Raw genomic sequence first — 25,943 nt, forward strand, 5'->3', positions numbered from 1 at the left:
TTTTTTGTTTAATTTCTATGTGAATAATGCCAGACGCACAATGCGATTGCATTGTGAGTAGAGCTGGCTTTAAAATATTGAGGTAACCTATCTGTTAATTTATAATTTGATCCTACAAGAAAATACAAAAGAGATCTAAAAGCTCTTATGATGAAAAAAAAGACTCACATTCTGGAAGTTGGGCATCTGGGTAATTTGTTTTGTTTCTGCCTAGCAACGGCAGTCACCATATTTGTTTGGGGGTAAAACAACTTTAACAACGTATTGACTCCCGTCTTAAATGTCAACCCTTGTTCTCTGCAATTTTTTGAAAATAAATATTTCACAGAATAAATTGAGTTGAGCAATAATTCAATTCAATTCATCTTTATTTGTATAGCACAATTTACAACAAAGTCATCTCAATTCGCTTATCAAAATATAAACTTCATAATAAGAAAGAAAAAAACCAACAAGATCCACATGAACAAGTATTTAGCGACAGCGGGAAGAAACAACTCCCTTTTAACAGGAAGAAATTTCCAGCAGAACCAGGTTCAGAGGTGGCAGCCATCTGCTGTGACTGGTTGGGGTTAGTGGACAGTAGGACCAACAGAACAGGATAGAGAGATAGAACATCAGAGTGTTCCAGACTAGTTGAGCCGTGAACCACAGATCAGGAACTGCCATCATCAGCTTCACTACATTATTATTATTCATAATCGAAATCAGGTTCAATCATTTCCATTTCAGATTTCTGCGATAATTTTCTGGCTCAAATGTAAATCACTTGTTTGCAAACACCACTTTGATGAAGATGCTCTGATCAGGATAGAGTGAAAGAATATCAGCAAATCAGAAATTGGTCGAACCATGAACCAAAGGTCAGACATTGCCAGCTCCAAGGCCAGGATTCCCAGGTAGAAAATATATTGACAAGAGACTAGAGAAAAAACAGAGTTAGAGGTTGAAGTATTAGGTGACCCAGAGTTGTTCAAAAACCAATCCCTTTTTTTGAACTCAAAATACAAAGGACAAAAACTAATCCATGTACTGAGAAAACTGAAGTCAGGAAAGAACACAATGGGTTAGCAGCAGAAGCAAGACACAGTACAACAACAATCATTCAGTGTCCATACACTCAGCTAAATAATGAGGAAGACTTGATTAGGAATTGACCACACATGAGGAACACTCAAAACCCTGGGAGCTGGACTGGGAGCTGATTTCATAAGTGAGGAGCCTGATAGCTGAACGCTCTGTCTCCCGTTCAAATTTTAGATGAACTAGGAACATCCAGTAAACTCGCAGAATCAGAATAATTTCATTGTCATTGTTTCTCTTTCAGAAGCACAACGAAATTAAAAAAATAGCAGACTGGGAGAAAGGTGTTCTAACTGGACAATAGGGAGCTAAGAGGTCTTCAAGAGCTACTGGACCTTGATCATTAAGAGATGGGTCATCCAGGAACCAAAGGGTTGTCGGGTCAAATCCTGGTCTGTCCCAGGCATTGTTGTTGTTGTGTCCCGCGGAAAGACACTTTATTGCCTCCTATGAATTAATCGTGCATGAATGTTGGTGGTGGTCGAAGGGGCCATAGGAGCGAATTGGCAGCCACGCATCTGTCAGTATGCCCTCGGGCAGCTGTAGCTAGAATGTAGATTACCACCATTGGTATGACTGATGTGAATGACTGGTGTAAATGAATAATGGTTTCTAAAGAATTACAATAATCTAGTCTTGATGTAAAAAATGTGTGGATTACCGCTTAGTTCCAAGATATTCCTGATTTTAGAGATATAACCAAGGTGGAAGAAGAACTTGCTTAATATGAAAGCTAAAAGATAAGTTGGTATCAAAGATAACACCGAGGTTTGTCAATGTGTGCCTGGGTGCCAACGTAATGCCATCCAACGATACTAATTCCACTGATCATTTTTGGACCCAATAGTAATAGTAATTGACTTTTACTGTCTTATATGCTACCTACACAAAATAAATTCTTTGCTTTTAACCCATCGCTGAGGAGCAGTGGGTCGCCACAGTTCAGTACTCGGGGATCCCATCCTTGTTGAATACCTTGGCACAAGATAAAAACTTACTTGAAATCATGAATGGTCTTTAGCGATTCCAGTGGTGTTGTTAGTCCCAAAGTGTATTACTATCCTAGTAACAGTTGGGTAGCATTTTGTTAAGTTTATCCAAAATACTAAGAACTGTATCCAATTATAAGTGTGGGAGACGTGACATCTGGACCAAAAGAAGGCGCATCTAATGCAGCCAAGGGACCGTGCATGGCCCCCGTGCTGGAGCTAGTCCTGGAGGATTGCAGCGTTGCTTCAGCCGTAACAGGTGGAGTACGGCAATGTTGATCCTCGGCCAAGGAGACTAAAACCTCTACAAGACTGCTTTAATCAGTCTCAGATGGACCATGGAGAATTTGGATTGACAATGGTTTGTTCCCAGTGATGACAAAGACGTATTTGTCTCTTCTGATAAAACCGGTCTTGGTCGCAATTAGATAGGTCCTTATAGTATTGTGTGTGTTGGGTTGACTTTTTACGTGGATCTCTGTCTGCCTCTTACTGGACAAATAAAGACAGATGTTGAATGAAAAGATGTATTTGTTCAAGTGTATTGCTGTAAATGAGAGGTGTGGATGTAATGTACTGGTGCTGTACATGTGTGTGCGTGGGTCAGTGTCAGTGAGAGTTCATATTCTGAGTCGTCATGTACATTTTACTATTGTAATTGATGTTGCTATAATCTGGTGTAGAACATATCTGTCTTTTATGGGCTAAATGTCTCTATGTATTGTCCCTTTAAATAAAGTGTTACGCCCCAGCCTAGGTACTGGAGCTTCAGATGAAGGTGTGCCACCTTCCCTGGTCTCAAGCAGATACACGGACACAAACTAATAATTTGTTTACAATTACAAATGCTATAATAAGGATCAACTGAAGGAGGGAGCTGTAGGCCAAACAAACCAAACAAAAATACGGCTGCTCAAATGTTTCTTATGAACAAATTGTCCCACAATTTTCTAGCTGCTGTTCCTGGTTGAGACACAGTGAAGGATGGCACCGGTACACGCCTCTCTCTGCCCCGCCGCGCGTCAGGCAGCGTCATCTCTCCTGCTTTTCACTGGTCAGCGCGCAGAGGCTCGACCAATCCTGAAGGAACCCGTCTCCTTATAATTTCCAGCTCAGCAGGGGTGTAATCCAAGCTGATTGGATGGACAAGCTGTCAATGAATACAAACCCACAACACTGACACACACACACTTGGACAAGACAGCACTGAGATATACCAAAATGTCACACATATAGAACCTCAGTCATAACAAAAGATTAAATAAATAAATAAATATATAAATAGGGCACAAAGTCATTAAAAGTAGCTGTCAGAGTATAAGCGATCACCGGCAACTATTGGTGACCAGATCATTAGAAACAATTAATGTTATCCAGCAGATTGTCAATGTAGTTGTTGACATTTTGAAGGAGGATGTTTTTGAAGCAACTTCTCTGCAGTCTAGTTACGGCAGCCATCTTTGTTTTAAAAGTCAAAACAGCTCCGCATGCGGCCTTAAAAATACAGTTAACAGGTCTGATGAGGATATAGCTTTTCGGTCCAAGAGGACCCCCTGGGGCCGTTTTGATACCGGTTTTCGGTACCCATCCTTATTTATGCATGTAACAATAAAACTAATAAGTTATTTTGACCTATTCTTTAACCCACCCATATATTTAGCAAAAGTTCCAGTAAACTGTACTTTGGTTTTATTGTTTGTATGTTTTTTTTGTGTTAATTTGTGAGGGGCCTTTACACTTGTACTGGATGAAGTAAAACAAATGCACCTAATTAACTAATGTAACCTATAAAGCACTTAAAACAGAGCTCACACCTGCTGGTTTGTTAATATCCAGATATTAAAATGACGTTTAAATTAAAGCCGGTACTTTGGTACAGATATGAATGGTGCAGTCTGATCCTGTTTGGGTTTTGGTGCTGATACTTTAACAGCAGCACCAGTTTATTGGCACACTTTCCTCCACATTCCTCAGAAGTTTAGCGCAGTGGCAGATTTGCTGACAGAGCAGTTCTTAGTAGGGTGGAAAGACTTCAGAGCAACCTCTACTGAGGTGAGGGTTTGCCTCAGAGAGAGAATTAAATTTGTTTTTCTTCTGGCGAGCCAAACCTACCGTTTGGATCTGTTTAAGGTGAAGTGCCATGCCTCCTTTCTGCATTACATCTCTAATTATGGCAGAGACGATGAGCTTGGATGAGAAGAGGATGCATGAAGAGAAGGGGTGAATGGAGGGAGATCAATTAAAGGCTCGAGGGTTACAAGATTCACATAAGATTAAAAAAAAGAGTCAGGTAAAGTGGTTGGATCAAGAAAAGAGGGAGAGATGGAGAAGCTCTTTGCTCAAGCAAGCGGTGCCTCGTTGCCATGGCAGCACTGTCTCTCCGGTCGCCGTGGGAACGACTGAATCCTGTTGCAGCCCCGACTTTGCCTCTGGGTGAAAGAGGGAGAGAATTAGAGGAAAGGAAAAAAGGCAGAAGAAAAACAGTAACAGAACGCTGGGTTTAGCCCGAGGTCTTTAGGCTGACCTGGAAAATGTTGGGTGTGTGCTTATTATCTTTTACCCCTCTCTCTCTCTCTCTCTCTCTCATTCCATTCTTATCTTAGTCTTTATCCCTTTCCATCACCTGCCTTTAATATTAGCCCTTAAAGTATGAAGGTAGATATGTACAAAGTGTACATAGTGTTTATGTTTATGTCTAGTATGTGTGTGATCCACAAGTGAAAGTGTAGATGCTGTTTTATTTCCTGTTTCTCTGTTTTTTTGGAGCTGCTGCAACATCTAAATTTCCCCATTAGGGGATCAATGAATAAAGTATCTTATCTTATCTTATGTTGTAAAAAGGGAGTGCTTGTAGAATAGGATGTGAGCTTGTGTATAAAAAATCCACACACACGTGAATTTATAATTTGATGTCACAAATGATGGGGAAAAAATATGAACCTGTAGAGTTAAAATTTTAACTCAAAAGAAAATATTCACACGTGATCTGAATGTGAAGTCACAAAAAAAAAATATTTACAAATGTGTAGACACCGGATATTTACACAAATAAAATGATAGCTGCGAACTTGTAATCCAACATTCACTCTTTTTTTTTTTTTTTTTTTTTAATTACTTGTGTCAATTATCATTTACAACTTTACAGTTGTCTTTTTATTTGTGTAAATATCAATCTTACACATGTGAAGATTTTCTTTGGGTTTAAATTTGAAACTTTCTACAGGTTCACATTTTTTTTCCATCGTTTGTGACACGAAATTAATTTCACGTGTGTAGATGGCTCACATCACATTCTACAAGTGCTCCCATTTTGCAACATACTGTATCTACCTTCTCATTAAAGATGATATCCTGAGTTTCTGAGAAATCTATGTTTATGTATGATTCTTTTACAATGCGAAAAAATACTAGTCTTTTACTATGGTCTACTGCTGGTGGTCATTCATATACATTAATGTATATAAGCCCCTCGTTTGCCCTATAGACCCCTATACAAATGGAAATGATCGCCCAGAGCCACATATAGAGAGAGTAGCGACAACTCCGTTCACTCCAATGGTTCGGTTGTTTTACATCAATGGCGGCTCATGAAGCCTCACAATTGTTCCCGGAAGTGATCAGTTTACTATTGTAGCCAATGGAGCTAGAGCGGATTAGACGGTTTGTGATGCACTTTTGAACGGTAAGACGTTATTATTATTATTATTATTATTATTATTATTATTATTATTATTATTATTATTATTATTATTATTATTATTATTATCAGCATATCTAACACCCATTAACGTGTGCATTAAGGCATGTTAGTGGATTATCTCCCACTAAACTAGTAATTTTTTTTAAATTTTTTTTTAATTGTCATTTTTTGTATTTTCATTTTTTATTACAATTATTATCATTTTTTTTTTTTCTCATGTCTATTTTTATATATGTATGAACATAATAAATATGTTTTCAATGTGTCCTGTCTGGATGTGGTGTTTTTTAATGACCCCTTTTTTAAGGAAATTAAAGAAAATTCAAAGCAATACATCCTGTATCTAATACATTATTAACACATTTTTAACCAAATTAATGTTGGCCATAACTATGTCAAAAAAAGCAGGAAAAAAACATATTTATTGAACTACGTAAACATATGTTGTATATACACATACATATGACGATGTACTGTATAAATATTGTCAATCAATGCAGTTATTGATGAACAAATTCAGTCTGACATGAATCGCGTGACGGTCAAACATTTTGGACTTACGTTGTCGCAACTCTCTCTCTAAAGGGCTCTGCGATCACCGAGTGTGCCCAGCCAATAGGCTCCAACTTCCTGTTTTTGAGACTGTCATTCAAAGTGAATGTGGAACTGTGCACGGAATATAATTATGGCTCTTACCTGACCCATAGACCTATATCAATGCGACTTTGTTATGTTTTGCGATGCGTGTGCAGAAAAGTAGAGGCGTGGCTTCTGGTAGATGCCACGCATCTACCAGAAGCCACTGCAGAGGCAGTGGGAAGAAGTGGAGCTGTTGAGGGACATCGAGACGTCCTCTCAGAAACTCCGGATATCAGCTTTAAAAGTCTTTTTTCTTTGGTGTTGCTCTCCTGCCCCCTTCGTGCACGTCTGGGTGGCCCTTGGTGCCGGGGGCCTGCGTGTCTCTCTGCCACTCTTTCCTCTTGCTCTCTGTCCCCCTGTCTCGTCCTCCCCCCCTCCTCCGCCTTCGCTCGGCGCCGGCTCTCCCGTTGGGTTTGGCGTGGGGGGCTCCTGTCGGCCCGGGGTGCTGGTGGGGGGGCTGTGGCCTTCGCTTGGGGGGCGGGCATTGCTGCACTGGGTGGGTGGCTCGGGGGTTGGCTCGTCTGGGGGCCTGGGGTGGTGGGGTTCGTGGCTTCGGGACGGGGGGGTCCGGGATGGGGTTGAAGCTGGTGGTGGCTGCTCTTGGGGGCGGCACTTGCGTCCTGGGTTGTTGGGTGGCGGGGTGGTGCGGTGGGTTGCTCCGCCGGCCGGTCTGGGCGCCTTGGCCTGGTTCCCTGGGGCGCGCCTTTGCTGAGCATGTTGCTGGCGCGGTGGGCAGGGCCGTCCCCCCCTCCTCCTCGGGGGCTCTGCGGTCCCCCAAGTGAGGGTGCTCGGCTGCTTGGGGCTTCCTCGGATGTGTGTGTGGGGGGCGGTGGCTGCCTCTCGGCCTGGGATCTTGGGGGCATCTGGGGGGGTTGCTCGGCCGCGGAGGGGTTGCCTGGGGCTCCCTGGCCCCCGCTCTTTCTGCTGGCCTGGCTGCATCTGCGGGCCCAGGGCAGTTCCTGGGTTTGCAGTAGCGGTTTTTTTTGGAAAAAATACTGCTATACGATGCACTGGCACGCCTTGGGATGTGGGATAAAACTCATACTGGGCTTAACCTTGGACATGTTAATCCCAAATACCTGCTTTAGGTACTACCATTCACTCATTCCCCCTGTTCACAGTCACCACCATTATAGCTAAGCTTCACATTTGTCACCATACTGGCTGGATTACACAACATAATAAGCACAATTTATTCTACAACCTCACATCTCATCCTCACTGCAAAACAGTCTATTCTTCCCCACCTTTTCTATTTCCTGCCTTTAGTCTCTCCTCCCTGCTCCCTTTCCCCTCCCCTTCCCCCTCCACTTAGGTGTAACACTGCTCTCCCTTTTTATATCCTCCCTATAATAAAATATTTCTTACCCTTCCTTAGGGAGGGCTGGTGATGGTCACAATTAAGCAATAAAATAAATCAATGTATTTTATTGCAATAACAAAATATGCATTGCTGTCTCATAATGATTGCACTTCCTGTGGTGTTGACCTTTGACAGCATGTGCAGACAAGTAAAAAAAAAAAATAATAAATAAATAAATAAAAGTCTTTTTTCTGATTGTGTTAAGAGTGATTTTGATACTCAAACATCTTAATCATCTTCACTCAATTCTTCTGCTTTAGACTGAGTCCACCCATCTAACCATTGTTCCACTCGTGTCCTTCTCTAGCCCTTGTCTACCGTTACCAACTGCAACATCAGTTTACCTGTTAGTGAGTTGTTTTGTGACCTGGGCCAGGCTCATTCACACAGCATTGGCGGCCAACGAGCAAACAGATGATCCCCTCTGACAGAGGCTCTATTGTTATGATCAGCTGTGAACAATGCAGCTCTGTGCGTGTGCCACAGTGGTCGATTCACCCCTGATTTCAGCCGCTGGTCACTACTCTATCAGCCACAGCCACAAGGGAACAGGAAGGCACTAAGAAGCTACATGGCACATGTAGGAATTGTGTGACAGTTGATTTCTAAGAGGACAGTTGTTAGGGGACGTAACACAATCTGAGAGTTGTTTCCATCTTTGTGACTTGGCTTTTACCATCTATTACATTGACATTGGTAGTACTTTAATCACTGATTATTCTGTCTTTATTTTGTAGTTTTTGTGTTTTAAAATGAATATTTTTACGCTTTAAATCAACAGCACAAATATAGAAATACGATGCTGTTTATTTAGACTGTGATATTAGAATGGATTTCCTTTTGAAAATCAGCCAACATGCAGAGGTGTAATGAGTACTGATAAATCCTACTCAAGTACTGCTATGAAACTGTACTCAAGTACAAGTAAGACATACAGGTACATAAAATACTCGAGTACAAGTAAAAAGTAGCTCAATTAAATAGTAAGGCAAGGCAAGGCAAGGCAAATTTATTTGTATAGCACATTTCATACACAAGGCAACTCAATGTGCTTTACATGATAAAACATTCAATTGTTTAAAATCAATACGAAAAATTAAAATCACCAGTAAAATCAATTAAAATCACCAGTAAAATCAATTAAAATCATCAGTAAAATCATCAACAAACACATGACATCAACAACATGACCAAAAATCTCTCTCTCAATCATACGCAGTAGAGAAAAAGTGTCTTTAGCTTTGATTTAAAAATGTTCACATTGGATGCTGACTTCAGCTCTGCTGGCAGTTTGTTCCACTTCTTTGCAGCATAACAGTACTCAAAGTAAAAGTTACTAGTTAATTTCACCCCCCACCTTTTGTATTTGGTAATAAATCTTGCCATGTTTCCCTTGCATACAGTAAACATATCATGTATAACCTTAAAAAGGAAGAGACCTTTGGACCTTAATTTATTTTCCACAAAGGCATCTGTCTAAAATAATAATTATTATTTTTGAATAAAATAACACAAAATAATTCAATTAAAATTGAATAAAAATTATCAGGCTCTAAATATAGCTACATTTATGAACTCTGAAAATGAAATAATAACCGTCATTCAATGGTGTATTACGTTTAATCTGATTGGTCGACTATGATGTGAAGCATTCGATTGTTGTCTGGTCATTTAGTTTTTTGTAGTTTCACAATGTCCGTTGATCATTTTCAAACAAAAAAATTATAATTTACTCAGTAACGATTGGGTGTAGAAATGTAACAAATTACTTTCCTTCTTTTAAAACATACATAAAGGCACACTGTGTAACTTTTGGCCACTAGAGGCGCTCGACCGATACATTTGACGCAAGATCCCCTCGTGGCCACAAGCGCCACAGCACTGTTGCAAAATTCAACAGTCAGTCGGGCCAGCCTCCCTTGTCTTTTGATTGTGTATGTAGACAGTAGATGTCCTGGACCTTCGGTACTGCTGCTTTTTTCATACTTTTTCAACCTTTAACTCTGATTGTGATTCTGATTAACCCAGCTTTTTTGGCTGTAAACAGAGGCTAAACTGGTTTCAGCTGCCCACAGCAATGGCGCCGGGTCTGAAAATGCCTGTATGTTGTGACGTCATGTGGGAACTATATACTGTATATCCGAGCCCGTGGTCTTTACTGCCGTAAAGTGAAACATTATCCAGGCATTCTCCAGGTCACATGACCTGGCCAAAGACGTCAGTCTTTACCAAATTTACATAGTCGGTATTTCAAGAGGGAAGCCTCGCTCGGAGCATTGATACTGTCAAGTTCTGTAAATTGGCCTGAGGAATTATTTAAAATAACTCATATGGGTCAACTATTTAGGTCAAAAAGTACAAAAAAATTACTGATCTAGAAATATACTCAAAAAAAGTGCAAGTACCCATAAAAGCATCTCAATTACAGTGACGTGAGTATACTTGTAATCAGTTACTTTCGTCTCTGCCAACATGCCTATCTTTATTGCAGAGAAATGTACAAATGATGCATTGCTATCCAAGGAAGATTTAAAATTATATTAGTAATCACATTTTCAAATCAAAACAATGATTGAATTGATTGTTGTGTTGCTGGATGAATGCTATATTATCTTTAATTAATGCACCAGTCTCTGTGATTGCTTCTGATTATGTTAACACAATAAAATATCACGTTCTCTGATGTGGCCCTTTCTATTCATCATCAAGGTGTGCGTGAGCAATTGCTTGTTTAGTTTTTTTTCTTATTTTGTTAGTAATCATTCATTATGATTATGAAGGAGGACCAATTGAAGAGATAAACAAAGAGGCAAGCTAGTTTCAAATAATAAAAAAATAAAATAAAATACCAAATATCTGATAAAATAAAGAACAGAACTCCAACGGGAACAGGTGGGATTGACCAGCAACCGCTCTGTGTTCATGCACACTTTAAGTAGTGAGTGAGGGTAACCAAGAGTTGGAGGCACACCTGCGTGGAGACGAGCTGTAAACACACAGGGACCGCAGACAAAAACAAAACATAATAACTAATGTAATAACTCGACTAACAAAAGCAAATGAAAACCCAGGAAAAAGGATCCCATTGGTGTTTCAACCCACAACCTTCATTAAACAAGATTGAAAACAAACTAAATACACCACATGTACAACTATTAACAGAAACATAAATCAAAATCCCAACCCACCAACTGTGACACCATCCACTTGCTTTGGCAACTTAGACATTATTTATTCACATTTTCTACTGCCACTTACAACACGTTTAAAATGCTATTTTAATAAATCTTTAGAAATAGTTGAAATTACATTTTGTCCGTTCACGTTGCATTCTGAGACCATGGCTGAAACACTAAAATCTGTATTGAAAAAATTGTCTCTTGCTGTTGTTTGGGCTTAACTGGTATTCAACCCCATCCTGTGTTATCAAAGTGCTGAATAGGTCACACTAACGTCACAAAGGCATATGTGGCAAAAAAACATTATAATAGTTCAGTTAGGGGTCTGCAAACTACAAAATTATATTTAATAGAACATAAAAGCACAGATTAAGACGCTACGTGCTGCTTTTGCATTGAAAACAAACAATAAACACACTCCGCTTGTGTGCACATGCATTTGTGTCATACAGAAAGCTTCATTGTAATCTGTAATCTGTGTGTTTTCAGCTGTTGTATAGTTGAGGTCATGAATTGAATCCTCTGTGTGTGTTCCAAACAGTGTTTGTGTGTGTGTCAGTATATGGACCATCATCATGCCTGTACGTCACATGGTAAAGTCAGAAATCACAGCATGTTTATCCACTTTTTACACCTTTAGATGGACAATAATGATGATTGCCAAAAACACGGAAGATTTTTGTTCTTATTTAAATTGTAGTAAATCTGTTTTAAATATAAGAAAGCTTTGTTTTTGATGATGTTATTTGGTCTTTTGGTTTAATTTTGTAGATTTTTGTTTACAGTTTTTCCTCAATCGCTTTGGTGCATTTTTCAGATCAAAATTGAAATTGTCAAAACTATCTGTTCAACCTTTACATCATTGTGTCACTTGTGCACATAAAAAAAAAACAGTTTCTCATTTCTTTGAACAAGTAGTAAATGCTTTGGTACATCCATGCAAATGATTATGTACAATTATCTGCTGTTTCCTACATTACCATTTGCTTATGTCATGTTGATCAAAATGTATTGTAATGGGTCTCTGTTGAATAGTCTCACCCCCCACAACATTTAGGCATTTGTTCATAACATCAGTCTGTACATGCAAATTGGTTGAACACGTTGTGATAATATGTCAAGAATATTTCTATACATTACCATTACTTTTTTTCTAAATCAGTCCTGACTTGGTAAGTTGATCGCAGGAGAATCTTGACTTTCTCTAACGAATCAATCAATTGCCAAGTATATATACAGTATAGGCAGAGAACAACACAATGTTATACTTTCTGACAATGAAAGGAGAAAGAAATGGACGAGGTCAACAGAGAGACGAGGAAGAGGAGTGAGGCTGCGTGGCGGAGGAGTTGGGAGGCAAAAAAGAGGAAGAGACTGAGGGAGATTGTCCTATGTTTCCATTTCTACTTTTGTTTCTTTTCTTTTTTTCTTTGTACTATGCAGTGCTGTCTTTTCCTTTCTGTATCACAATGACGTGGTCTGTCAACAAACTACAGTACAGAAAATGAAAGCGTGAATGTGAATTCTGTCCGTGTCGTGCAATCAAACTCCCACATACTGTATATTATGGTGAAACCTCCAATTTACAATAATTGTCATCAAAACTTTAGCCGTAGTCTACATCAGAACATCCCTCCAGAGTACACAGTTATATTGACAGCATGACTAAGCAATTTGACTGTCTTATTCATACACAGTGACACAAGGACTTGTTATTCTGATGGCACTGACATGTTCATTGACACAGATATTTACTTTTGAGAGATGAACTCAGGATTTCAAGCAAGATAATGACGTTTGCAAGTAATCCATGGTGTTTTGCTATTTGTACAAATTGTTTCGAAAATTGCACTTACTTTTTTGCAAATGTCAAGAATGATTCAAGAAATGTACCAAAGCGACTGAGGAAAAACTGTAATTAGCATGGCCTAGTTACAATAGCTTTCCTTCGCTGACTTGCAGTTTTTTTGTGTTCAGTATTTAAAGCAGAACTAAGTAACTTGCGCTTAGCGCTCCCCCCAAAGGTCCCTTTTGGTTATGTCACTGTCGTGCACACTCCGCACCCCCTGCCCTACAGCTACATGTGCACCGTTGTTCTCCCAAGACAGTAGCAACCGATCACTGAAAAATCCGAATACAACAGTGACACTACGGGTGCTTTCACACATATAGTCCCATGTGACCATGTGAACAGTATGAGGAAGAGAGACAAGTAAAATAAATGAATGATGGGGGAGTAATACGGAAGGGAGTGTGGACATGTGTGTGTGTGTTTGTGTGCTGACAAAGCGGCTCTGAAAATGGATGGATAGATAGATAGATAGATAGATAGATAGATAGATAGATAGATAGATAGATAGATAGATAGATAGATAGATAGATAGATAGATAGATAGATAGATAGATGGATATTTGTGTGTGTGCTACCTGATGGTGTGATGGATTGGGAGTGTGTGTGCGTGCCTGTTGCGCAATCGCTGTGTGTTGCTGCTGAGCTGTCACTGCATGGAGTTGCTCCGTTCCTCTGACAAAGTTCTTCTCTGCCTTTTTTTTGCTGGCTCCCCATGATATAAGTTTGAGAAAAGTGAATTTGTAGACAACCGTGTGCAGCCACGGGGCTCGTCATAATCTAGCATTAGTTTGTTTTGGGCTGCCGTAAAGCAGTACATCTTGCCACCGGGTGAGGCAGGAAAGTTGCAAGTGTGGTTTTCTGGCCAGAGACAGCAAACACTTATTACCCTCACAGGGACTATGAGAAGGATTTATTAAGGTGAAAAAGTTACTTAGTTCTGCTTTAATTGTCAAAAACTAACTTTAACATTTGTACACATCTACTTTCACATGTTTGGTGACACACAAGAGTCATTATGTATATTAGTTTAAATGTTGCAATACTTCTCCAAATGGAAAAGAAAATCATATTGAAAGATTATGTTGTGCATGTCTGATAGTAATTAACTCATTCAGTGCCTGCCATTTTCACAATTTCTACCCCCTCAGTGCCAGCCGTTTTAGAGCATTTTGACCACAGAATATTTTGTCCTATGACAATCTGAAATTTCACCTATCAGTGATGAGTTTGTGACAAAAAGCTGAGAAACTGAGTGACTTGAAGCATTTTTCTTTCTTTTTTTTTGCTTTAGGGACACCTCAACATTGGTTTCCTTCTATAAAACTACAAAAACAACACTGAGATTGGGCTTTTGATGGCAACATTTTTATTACTATGCTATCTAGGTCAGAGTTGAATGGTTTTCTTACTGTATTTTGGCCGTCCTCCAAGTCTCTGCACACACGCAACTTCTTCCTCATCCCGGACATGTCCTGTCTCACCGCTTGCCCCATTTTTTTTATCGTTTTATTTCACCATCATGACACTCTCAGTAGTCCACTTCGGTTCCACACATGCTCTGGTCGAGTGTGCGCTGCTGTGAGCTGCTGAGAACTTCAGTATCAACTCTCGTAGCGCTATTTTCTGTCTCGTAAACTCCTTTCCTCTCCCTCTGAGCTCTGCACATCACGCTTGATCTCTCATCCAAAGGTGCTCTGCTGCCACCAGTTTTTGGAATAACAGTGTTTAAAATAACGGCGTTGTGTAATGGCGTTTGTTTTTCAGTAACGGGGTAATCTAACTAATTATTTTTTACGCCGTTATCGTTACTGAACGTTAAATGCGGTGCGTTACATGCATTGATTAAATAAAATGTTATCCGAAAGCATCCCCGGCTTCTGACTCAGCTGTTAAAAACAAGGTGAGCGATTACGATTGGCTTAGGCGACGTGCCAGCACACGCGACACACACACACACACAGAGCAGATATGATGAAGCAGCAGAGATGGCGAGCGTGGAGCAGTCTGATGAAAAGTTGACATTTTTAAGGTGACGATACAAACACTACTTTAAATTAATTGTGGTCAAAGGCAAGAACGTGTATGTGAAGTGTTCATTATATCCAGGAGAGAAGACTTTGTCCACATCCGTTGTAAGCAACTCAAAATGAATGAAGCACCTCACGACACACGCATCTAAAAAATGTGAATTCTTTGACATATAGCAACTTTTTTTTTTTTTAATAGTAACGCAAATAGTTACTTTCCTTGGTAATGAGTTACTTTTATTATAGAGAAATTTAGTTCCTAACGCAGTTACTTTTTTGAACAAGTAGTGAGTTACTATAACTAATTACTTTTTTAAAGCAACGTTCCCAACACTGGTTGCCACCCATTGGTCACTACAACATGGTACAAGTTAGATAAAACACAATTCACATCTATAGACGTGAATGGCACTCAATGAGTAAAAGATGCCATATTTTATTGTACATTTTCCACCATTATAGAAGTTACACACAATAAAAAGCTGTTGTTTTTTTTTATTATAGCTGACAGTTTATCCCTTATCCCAACCATGCATTGTTATCATCATCAACAAAGGTGAATTTGTTTGAAGTTGGATTTCAAGCTCTTCCTCCTCCTCCCTGTCCACTCTGCTCTTCATCAGCAGAGCTTCTAAAAGTTCATGTCAGTTCCTTCCTCTCACAGGAATCGCTCATCTTTTTCATACTCCCTCTCCCTCTCCTTGATCCACCCCTCCCCCCACCTTCTCCCTTCTCCTTCTAGCTTGTTCTCTGTGAACCCATTTTCCGTCTCCGTCTCACTCCACTGTTGCACAGACTCATTTACAGCAAGCGTCATTTGAGAAAACACGATTTTCAATTAAATGTGAGCAGAGAAAGAGACGATTTAGCTCAAAGGTTGACCTCCTTTGGACTGAGCGCACACGCGCCCAGATAGAGAGCTGCCTCATCTTTCCATTTTCAGAGCAAGGAATCTGAATGTTTAATCATTCCCAGCTCTTTGCTGGAAAAACCCATGAATTTTTCACATGGTGGAGAAGAGTGGGTGATGGGACACCAGGATAAAACCATCAGGATGGATAAGACGCAGGGGGCACACAAAGATGGTACACTGCATAGTTTGAGTCATTTATTGGGCTTTCATGGCTCACTGCGTGCTTTGTATCTTTTTGGAATCCACACCCAATACAAATGTCTTATCAGTGCAGTATACAATTACATATAACACACATCACACAACAAAGCAAACAAACAACAACTAAAACAACATTCATTCAGTCGGACCTAGTTCCAATTAACAATCCCTCCAACATGTGGCTTTTAACATCAGATGATTGATTATTTAGCAATACACATGTACATGATATCAGTATACATTTACAGTTATTTATCAATATACATATACATTTATAGATCACATTAAACTAATCAAACTCACCCTAGTTAATTGTATTCAGTAGCTTTGATTATGCATCATTAGTAGGGATGGGTATCGGTTGGGTTTTATCCGATACCGGTGCCAACTCTGTATTTTTTAAACGGTTCCAGTGCTTAAACCGGTACTTTAAAAAAAAAGAATCCGCATACACTTTGTCAAAATACAATAGCCTTTTATTTTCCGGACCAAATTGAACACAATATTACTTTAAATAATATATATACAAAAACAAAAACATTTACTATTCGGTCTGGTTACTACCGTTTAAGTTGGAACCGGTGCCATATTGGTACCGCGTTTCGGTACCCATCATTAGGCACCTAGAGCTGTTTTGTTAATACATTTTCTGTTAGTAGTTTTTCTTGAATAATCATGATTTGAATAATCACAGTACTTCAGTTGCTTTTGGTAGATTAAATCTGCCTTCCGTAGCATGCCTTGTTTTATATGCATTTTCATCAGAACTAAAAGACAGTTGTTTAAATAAAACCCTTGGCTGTTGATTTGCAGAATTTTTTCTAATAAAAACAAGTAATGAGGCAAGAAGTCTGTTCCTTACTTTTAGCCATGAAAGACAGTTATGCATTTGTTTTATGCTGGTTTGGTATGGACAACTCAGTAGACATCGTGCTACCTTATTCTGCGCAATTTGCGGTTTGTGTACGTGTGATGTGGCAGGGCACGTCCAAACCTCTGAGCAATAGTCCAAGTGTGATAAAACAAGACCATTGATGACACTTCCCCGTACGTTTACAAGTAGGACACCTGAGCATCTCCTTATCATTGCAAGACTTCCACCCATTGTTTCAGAAATATTAAAAACTCATTCATTGTTGGTTATCCATTCCACAACTGCTCAAAGCTCTCAATTTAAACACTACTAAGTTCAGATATTGTGGGTTTTGCTATGTATATTGTTGAATCATCTGCATACATCAATATTTTAGTGTCCTTTAGGGTCGATGGTTTGTCATTAGTAAATATTGAATATAGCAATGGATCAAGACTATGTCCCTGTGGGACTCCACAGTCCATCACTTTTACCTCAGAAAAACTTCTATTAAATAAGAATGTGTGCTTTGATCTGCTGGTATTAGTCCAGATTAGAATGTGTACTACCTTTGAGAAAAGGGTGAGGTAGTTTTAGGTTAGGATTGTAAATATGCATATTTTCCTATGTGTGTGTCTGTAACTCTTTTAGCAGTATAGCATCCCACTCACATACAGTACAGTCTTTATCATTTGCTCGTGTTAACAGCCAAACAGACAGGCAGGCTATTGCAAGCTCATTTGGTCTCATCTCATCTGCTCTAACCTTTAGCCTAGCCTCCTCTCACCCTCCAGCTCTCCAATCTCAGTAGGAAGCCCTGGAATTAACCGCCAGTTTCAATCAAGTCCGGCCAGATTCTGATTTTTCTGTGGCCAATGACCTGCATTATCACACATACACGTGCACACACATACACACTCAAAGAGCAAACACTCTGTCGCTTAGTCAGAGATCACGGGGTGGACATCCCGGTATGACAGCGTTGTCCATGTCACACCCTTCTGGTGCTAACAAGAAGAAAAAATTACAATTTAATCCTGACTTGTCATGCAATCCTACACTTGTGTGCGAGCTTGAAAACAGGAATGCTTGTGTGATTGGTGCAAATCAGCAGAATTTGAAGACATGCGTATGGAGTAAATAAATAATGGTGACAATGAATGAAATCTGGGAATAGAAAATGTTTGGTGCTTTCAAATTTTTTAGTACAGGTTGCAAAGCAATCAAACAGTTTTCATTATACATTAATGCTAGAAAGTGTCTATTCGTACGGTTGCCGTACGGACAACCCTGGGTGCCATTGGTACGTTTACCAAAGTACACGTGCGTAGGGTCTTAGGGTTAGGGTTAGGTTTAGTTTTAGTCACATGACCTAAACTGGCCAACGAGTGGCCGTATATTGATACGGCGACCGTACGGATAGCCAATGCCATTCATTTATTTACAAATGGTCCAGAGTATGTTCTAATTGGCTAGTATTCATCTGTTGTTAAAGGACAGCATGGCAACCTGAAAAAAAGCTCCTTCATGCTCACAGAGGCTGAATTATTGTCTTTATTTTATTTATTGTCTTTATTTCTGAGTATTTTTTTTCTTTGAGCGAGTATGCCGTGGTAGAACGTGTAATGGCTTTGATTCCCTCTAAGTTTACTGAAGCAGTAAATGCCTTTCTGTCTGTGAGGGACTGTGCTGTTCCTGGCTGACGTGCGTTGAAGCAACAAATTCAAACTATGCCTTGATTATGGGCGGGGCTCATGGAGTAGTTAAGACATGCCCACTCTATACTATGAAATCTCCAAAGAGCAATTTATGCTATGCTAGCTACCAACTCAATACTCAACAGTTTTTATTGAAGGGGCGGGGTCAATAGTGGTGTTTTGTAATGAAAGCTGCCTCCAAAACATCATTGGCCTCCATCGCAGCAATAGCAAAATAATGAAATACTTTGACTAAAATGTCAAAAGTGGGACAAGAATCAATCAATATCACTACTTCATACCTAAATATATTTGTTTTTAGGCAAAAAAAGGGGTTTAGGCTTTTAGTTATTCTTTAAATGCTGAGCTAATGACATTTAGATTTAGCAATGGGGCCTCAGATATGTTATATGATATGTGATAAATATATAAAGAATGTCCCTAATGTAGAACTATTATAACCGCCACATAAAGAAGAGTAGCCGTCATTTACATTTAACATTGCAACCAATGGCCATGTTCAAAATGGTACACTCTGTACTATGCACTGTACACTCATTGAGTGTCTACTATACACTATGTGTGACTAGGATGATAAGCATTCCCACTGAAGTATATTTCGAAGTTTCTCAAGTTACAAAAACCTGAAACACACTGAGACAAAGTGACCAAGTAGAATATCAACATGTGGTCATGTGATCCATAAAACTCGTGGAAACACATTTTCATTGACTGTGCTACTGACTAAACTTCTGGTTAACTTCAAAACAAGAGCCTTTTTCACAAAAGTGTTCAAAAACTTATGGAAAACAAGAAGAGATGCTTTTGTTTTGAAAAGGGGATGTTTGATTTTTAGCTTGGAGCTGATCCCAGGATGATTTTATGTTCAGCTTGCAATGCATCATGGGGTGGATAAGTATGACTAGTATGCACCATGCATACTTAAAAAATGTGCCAATATAGGATACATTTAGGTACTCAGTCTTTGCATACTATCTATATGTAATGTATTGTATATGTAACTACATACTTATTTTGACATCAGAATGCAATTTTGAAGACTGTCTAATAAACTTACTATTTATTCAACCTTATTTATGAAATTGCTCAAGAGACTGCTTCTTCCACCATATTAATTTGCTGAAAAAAACCAAAAAACTGTTTCCCAGGCGGTGCAAGGAACCAAATGATCTACCATCTGTCCACAAATGTGTTTATTGTGGTGCATTATTTGTTTAAACCTGAGGCAGAGTTCCTGCATCAACACTGATTTGACAATCCACCTCTCGAAACTGTGTGAAGTAAAATTATCTGCAGTGTAGTAAACTGATCTATAATAATCATCCAATGACAATGTGAGGCGTCAAAGAAGACTGATGACACACACGCACAAGCACAACAGGGTTGGGGTTAATTACATTTTTCAGTTACAAGTACATTTTCAATTACAATTCCTTTGCAATTACTGTGATGAGCATTTTTTCCAAATAAATGTAAATTACAGTTATTTTTCATCCTCAGAAAGTCAATTACAATTAATCACAATTACTGAGCCTGAAATAAATAACCTGATAAAAGTTAATGTTTCTCTTGTGTTAGCTTTCTGATAGCATCTCTTATGATAACTGATCCTAAATCAGCTGTAAAATACACTAAAAACAAATATCTATCATCTATTGTTACCATGTTAAGCTTCCTATTCAATGAAAATATAGGTTTTAATATTTTTAGTGTGGGCGTCTGAGCCTCTATGTGTCAGTATACCCCTCAATATTTTTTTTTAATGGTAAAATGTGGGAAAGCTTGACATGAAACATATTTTAATACGTGTTTACTACATACAGTATGTGTAGAACTTTACATAGAACTGGAACATGGTTCCCCAGTGTTGCATTAAATTATGATTGCAATTTCCATGGCAATTACAATTACAAAGTCAATTATCTGAATTCAATTAGAATTTCATTACGATTACAACAGCAACATACTTCTAAAATTACATTTACGACATAATTGTTATTAATGATCAATTATGCATTAACAATTATAATTGACCCTAACCCTGACACACACACACACACACACACACACACACAGACACACAGGTTAGTAACAGTAATTTAGCAGTGCTCTGAGAACATTCGGCCATTTATCCTGCTGCTGCTTATCAAAGTATATTTTCTCAGATGAGGAGGTAATAGCTGTGTCAACAGAGCTGTTGCCATGGAGACTGTGGGGTTTCCATAGACGTACTCTCACTCCCGGTGACCCAGATTTGTCATTGTGGCTTGAAGCCCTCCAAGAGCTCTCAGCACTCCACTCCTCTGCCTTTAACCCAGCCACTGAATCCAGCTGATTGATGTATGATTAGCATGAGAGCCGCGTGTGTCACGGACCTCCACTTATCAATGCTGCAACAAGGTATTCTGCAGAGTAAACAAGGATATTTGGCCATTCATTGAGTGCAGTTGTAGTTTATTCCACTTAGCTGGAATTAAAAGACTTTGTGAGTGTGAGTTAATGCGAGTTTGATACACGGCAGACAAAATGCAGGGTTAGTATAACAACGATTAAAAAATAGAGAATTCCGAGGGGCTTTGAACATTTTTGCATTTTCACAACAACTCAGATTCGGTGTTTTCATCATCTTCCATGTGCAGGAATGCAATCATGAGTCATAAATAGTAAATTCACCTGAAGCTGTCTCATATAGTCAAATGAAACTCAAGTTCCTCCACTGATCAGCAACCGCCCTTTAAAATGAGTCACAGTTATGCAATTTAGAGGAATTTTTCACAGAAAGGTCAAGAATCACGTAATGTGCTGGATCCAGAATAGAATATATATTTCCCTGTGCAACACACATTTCACAGCACGTCTGTCAAGAGAAAAGTTTATTTCAAAATAAAAGACAAGTCCAACATGAGAGACATTAAGTATTTATTTATTTTTGACCAGCTGTCCACGACCCACCCTGTATAAGTCCAGGACCCACTTTTGGGTCCTGACCCATCAGTTGAGAATCGCTGATATATTTCATCAGTTAAGTTTTGTGTAGTTTTAAATTCTCTGAAAAGGTTCAGTCCATGTATTAGTGTGCAGTGACTGCTAAAATGCTTTGGTTGGGGATGGTTGGAAAACAAAATCACAAAGTGTTTAGTGTCAAAAGCATATTTCCAACATATTTTTTTCGTAGCAATAAAAGTGAGTAACCATTTAGGTAGATAAACCTTAATCCAAATTCTAGTGCAAAGATTAGCGGTCAGATTATCAACATTCAAGTCAGCATTTAAAATATCGACAAAACTAAGCGTTAATACAGGAAAGGGTTTGTGTATTTTTGGAGTCATTTTCGTGTGTTAGAGCCTTTTAGTTGTTGTGTTTGGTTTTTGGAGTCATTAAAATTGTCCTTGTGTGGATTTTAATTAATTCAGTGTGTTTTTAGAGTGATTATTTTTGTATATTTGTCATTTGTGTGCATTTTTTATGTCCTTCAGTGTATTTTGATGTCATTATGTGTGTTTTTGGTTGTCCCTTTATTCATGTTTTAGTCATTTGCCGTGTGTCATTTTAGATAATTTTGTTGACACTATGTATTTTTCTGTCATATGGTGCATTTTTGGACTCATCTTGTGGATTTAATTTAAGGGCCACACAAAATGAGACAAACATGGGCAGCCATTTGCCCATGTTTGTTCTACTACATGTTTTAAAATAAAGAAATGTCAAAAAATAAAAAAATTTATAAAAAAAAAACTATTAGTTGTTTATTCACACAAAAACATATGTAGCTTGAAAAAAACAATTGATGAAGTTGTCTTTGTCAACTCAGTACCTAACAAAGGCTGACGGGAAGTGTGTAGTTTTTGTTTCTGTCAAAAACAGGATGCAAAAGGTGTTCATTTGGAAAACATTAAATATAATCCAACATAAAACTTTTATGTGCTTTGCATTTGAACAACTTTGTATCATAAGGAATTGCCTTTTTCACACCATACAGATTAATCTTCAACATATAACCTACAACCATTTTTCATTTTCGAACACACATGTACTAATTTGCTTGTATATGGTATTATTCATTACATCTGGGAGTGGTCACAATGTTATGTGATGCATTCCATAATGGCTTCATTTTGTGCTGTGGATAAAAATCCAATCAGAACTCAAGTGAACATGTGGTGTTTGTAAGATGAACCTTCTTTATTGCTGTTCACTCTCTTAGCATACACGTGTGTTCACTCCTGTACCTTTCACTTCCTGCTTCCGCTGCTGTAAAGCAGGGTCATAACACTGCTGCAACATCCACACACACTAGGATCTGCCCTCGACATATTACCATATGTGACATCTCCCCTTTTAACTCTAACATGAATACAAATAAACAGTAATAAACCCATTAGCTAAACTGTAACAACACTTTTACATTTAGTTTCAAGTCACACTTAAAATTTCCTAACAATACAGGTTAGCTTCACAACTTTTGTCAGCATTGGTTTTCTCTGTAAACTCAACTCCTGATATTAAACAATCAGCAAATGTCACTCAACTCAAACAGATCAACATAGCTTAAAATTCAAAATGCTCCATGACAACCGGAAACAATCTTCTTCACACACATTACACTCTTTTCTTTTGTCCCTTTTTTTTTTTTTTTACAAGTTCAGTCTAACAACAGGCTCACTGACCCGGCCTGACCTGGTGGAGGCCCACCATGGGAGCTGGTTGGTCAGACGTTGCAGGCTGAGCAGTGGGTCCTGCCTGGAGGTGAAGTCTATTCCACCGCTGCACCGCTACTCCCTGCTTGTCAATGATGTAGGACCTTGGGGTAAGGGATTCTTTTATCACAACAGCTGGAAACTTCTAAGCCTTTTCGTGGTCCAGCTTTGTGTAAACAGTGTCCCCCGGATGAAGCACCATGCCGTTGATAACAGTAGAAAGCTTGTTTAGCCTTCTCACAAGCATCTTTCTGTTCAACAGTCTTCTTGTTGGGCCATTTGGGACGAAGGTTTCTCTCAGGCATAGGGAGTGTTGTTCTGATTTTTCTCCCCATCAGCAGTTCTGCAGGACTGAACCCCGTAGTGGGACATGGGGTTGAGCGATAGTACGAGGACTATCAGTGGGTCTTTCTGCCGAAGGTTCCTCTTTGCTGTCTGCACAGTCCTTTCAGCATGACCGTTTCTCTGAAGGTGATGGGGGCTCGATGTAATGTGAGAGCTGGCACAGCTGCTGTGCCAGCTCTCTGAATTCTGCACTGGAAAACTGAGGTCCATTGTCACTCACCACCTTCTCAGGGATCCCGAACCTATCAAAGGCTACTTGCAGTCTCTGCACCACTTGAGCACTGGCTGTAGATGGAAGATGCAGTATCTCCAGGAAATCACAAGATAATTGCGTTTATCATATTCACACAGGTCGAGAGCAATCCGCTTCCACGGACGATTGGGTGACAGTGTGGAGATAAGAGGCTCCCTCTGCTGAACTCACTTCTGTTCCTGACAAGTCTGACATGACTCTACAGTGTTCTTAACCTCATCAGACAGACCAGGCCACCACATTGATGCACTAGCTATGCCTCTGCACTTTATCAGCCCCTGGTGTCCATCATGTATCTTCTGTAAGATTTCAGCACTTAATGTTGTCGGAACAACGATTCTCTTTCCCCTTATGACGAAACCATCAGCCACTGATAACTCATTTTTCACCTTCATGTACTCTCTGATATTTGAAGGAACGTTGGCAGCATATTCAGGCCATCCTGACCGGATGAGTTTGGTGACAGCCAGTAGTTCACTGTCTACTGCTGTTGCCATTCTTATACAATCCATCTTGGTTGGGGATGCTGGGATGCAGTACTGAGGCCACATGGCATGCTACATCCTCCTGTGTGTCAGTCCTTTGAACGCCTCATGCTCTCCCACATCAAGGACATCACCGACCCCCACCTGGACCCCCTGCAGTTTGCCTATGGATCCAACAGGTCTGTGGACAATGCTGTAAACCTGGCTCTCCACTTCATCCTCCACCCCCTGGACTCCCCAGGCTCCTACGCCAGGATCCTGTTTGTGGACTTCAGCTCTGCTTTCAACACAATAATCCCAGCTTTCCTTCAGGACAAGCTTTCCCAGCTGAACGTGCCAGACTCTACCTGCAAGTGGATCACAGACTTCCTGTCTGACAGGAGGCAGCACGTGAAGCTGGGAAAAACCATCTCTGCTCCCCGGACCATCAGCGCTGGTTCTCCTCAGGGCTGTGTTCTTTCTCCTCTGCTCTTCTCTCTGGACACCAACAGCTGCACCTCCTCTTATCAGTCGGTCAAACTCCTGAAGTTTGCAGACGACACGACCATCATCGGTCTCATCTCTGATGGAGACGAGTCAGACTACAGGTGGGAGACAGACCGGCTGGTGTCCTGGTGCAGCCATAACAACCTGGAGCTCAACGCTTTAAAGACAGTGGCGATGATAGCAGACTTCAGGAAGAACCCAGCCCCCCTCACCCCCCTCACCCTGGGAGACTCTACAGTGAGCTCTGTGGAGTACTTATGCTTCCTGGGGACCATCATCACTCAGGACCACAAGTGGGAGCTGAACATCAGCTCCCTCATCAAAAAAGCTCAGCAGAGGATGTACTTCCTGCGGCAGCTGAAGAAGTTTAGTCTGCCAACAAAGATGATGGTGAACTTCTACAGCTCCATCATCCAGTCCATCTTCTGCTCCTCCATCACCTCTGCCACCATCCACATAAACACACCCCCAGTCACCCACTGAACCCCTCCCCCCCACACCCGATCACCACCTCCATGATGACATTATCAGCTGCACTGTATATATATATATTTAAATTGATCCTATTTATCCTTTATTCTCTATCTATCCTTTATTTATCCCTCATCCTTTATATTTATCATTATTATTTTTATTTTTGCTGGGTTGTTCTTTGTTCTTTGTTTTTCTTTGTTTTTTGTTTCGTGCATCAACTACCAAGACAAATTCCTTGTACTGTCCTTAAAACTGTATTTGGCCATTAAAACATTCCTGATTCTGATTCTGATTCTGATCTTTTATGCGTGATTGAGGGCTGCGGGATAGGGCATCCGCTGCAACAAGATTTTTCCTATTACGTATTCAGCTACAGCAGTCTCATCAGCAGACAGCATCTCACAGGGACGTTGTCAAGGCTACAGTTATTGATTAATGGAACCAATGGTTTGTGGTCAGTCTTCAGCCTGAACTGATCTAAGCCGCATAAATATTTGTCAAACTTCTCACACGCCAGCCAGACACTCTTTTTTGATCTGCGCTTAGTGTTTTTCGGCTTCTGTGAGACACCTGAAGCATTAGGCTACAGGCTTCTACTGTTCTCCATGGAACTGGAGGAGCACACCCCCCAGGTCGTAGCTGCTAGCATCGGCAGACACCGCTGTGGGCTTAGTGACATCATAGAA

This window comes from Gouania willdenowi, chromosome 11 (genome assembly GCF_900634775.1).
Source record: "Gouania willdenowi chromosome 11, fGouWil2.1, whole genome shotgun sequence".
In the NCBI taxonomy this organism is placed as follows: domain Eukaryota; kingdom Metazoa; phylum Chordata; class Actinopteri; order Blenniiformes; family Gobiesocidae; genus Gouania; species Gouania willdenowi.